General features: G+C 42.5%; 1 pseudogene; it reads left to right on the top strand.

Annotated features, from left to right (window-relative positions):
* Window positions 1–797: 797 nt before the first annotated feature.
* Window positions 798–1,331, top strand: LOC146666428 (proteinase-activated receptor 1 pseudogene; annotated as a pseudogene).
* The last annotated feature ends 373 nt before the right edge of the window (window positions 1,332–1,704 follow it).

Genomic DNA, 1,704 nt, shown 5'->3' with positions numbered 1-1,704 from the left:
GGAGAGGAAATGATGTGCAACTGTGAAATGAGAAAAGAGTGTAACATCTCTATGTGCAAACCACTCTGATTGGTGTGGAGGGGTGCGTTTCAAACAGATTACATATTTATATCCACTTATATATTTCTTGATGATGAATGGGAGCAGGAGAGGCATGGAATCATATACATAAAGGAACGTGAAGAGAATAACAGCAAAGTGTTGGCTTTGTTCCGCTATTTAATTTAGCTACTTTTTTTCTCACCTGCAGAAAGTTTTCAGTTTCAACTTTTTTATTGGTTCTGTTATGTACGTGTGCTGTCTCCCACACAGGCAATAACGGTAAGAAAATTCAATTCAATTCAATTTTCAATTCAATTTTATTTATATAGCGCCAAATCACAACAAAAGTCGCCTCAAGGCGCTTCATAGATACAGAGAAAAGCCAAACAATCATATGAAAACTGTCCACTACACTGTTAAAAAATGATGATGAGTACATTGGTGATGAAATGGGCAATTTGTTGATTTATCTATGATCAGCCAAAGAAAATTTTTGATGTTTGGATTAAAGTCAACTGAAAAAGGTATTTTTTTAATGCCACCTAAACTAACTGTGATCTGGAAATATTTGGAAATATTCCCTGGGTACTCAGTTCTGCAGTTGTGAGATGCAGCAGGCCTGCCATTGCTGAGGACAGGCTGGTTCCCTCACCAGTGGCGATGTAGAACAAAAATTTCAGGTCATACACTGTGATTGTCAGCTGCTGCTGTTTTTATCCTGAATTCTCGGAACAAAACAATCCCCATTTTTCTTTTTCTCCTCTATGGCTTGGAGGAACTCACGGACTGCAGTTCTAACCTGTATAACCATGTGGGTGTTATTTTTCACTGGTTCATTGCCTCTCGTTACCTCTGTCCAGACTTATAACATTAGTGAGTTGAACATCACCACCTGCCATGATGTCCACGCCACAGAAAATATTATCTGACAAAATACCAACTTCATCACTCTCTGCTGCCTCCTCTTCTTCCTGCCTCTGCTCATCACAGTGGTATCTTACACCAAAGTAATCAGGTGATTGAGCAGAGACCAACATGATGTTCCAGAAACATCACATAGGAGAAGAAGAGCAGTGACAATGACTTTCACTGTGCTGGTGATATTTTTGCTGTGCTTTATGCCTACAAACGGTCTGCTGCTTGCACACTACCTGCAATTAAATGAAGGACCCAAGAAGAGCCAGGAGGCACCTGATGGCTCTTACGCACTCTATCTGGTGTTTCTGTGTTTGGGAAGTCTGAACTGCCTCCTGGATCCCCTGCTCTACTACTTCGGTTGTTCGCACTGATTATGGCTATTGCCCTGTTGTAAAAGCTGTGCTTAAGTCTGTTTGTCCCCAACATCAGTAGCTGAATCTCCTGCCAGACATCAGCAGCTTAAACCCCCGGTGTCCCAGGTGTGTCCAGTCCCGTAGGATGCTGCGTGTCCTCTTGAGACAGCGAGTGCTGTACAGGTCCTTCAGGGAGGGAAGAGGATGTCCAATGATTTTTTTGGGCCATATTGATGACTGAAGTTCCTTTTTGTGTGCCATGGTGCAGCTGGAGAACCATACACAGATGCAGTATGTCAGCACACTTTCAATGGAGGAGAAGACAATCAGCAGCTCCTTCTTCAGCTCCATTTTTCTGAGGATTCTCAGAAAGTGGAGGAGCTGTTGGCCT

The sequence above is a fragment of the Rhamphochromis longiceps genome, linkage group LG7, assembly GCF_057381845.1.
Source record: "Rhamphochromis longiceps isolate RC_006_pf linkage group LG7, R_longiceps_female_GT1.1, whole genome shotgun sequence".
NCBI classification, from domain to species: Eukaryota; Metazoa; Chordata; class Actinopteri; order Cichliformes; family Cichlidae; genus Rhamphochromis; species Rhamphochromis longiceps.
This window is presented reverse-complemented; position numbering and strand designations above follow the sequence as displayed.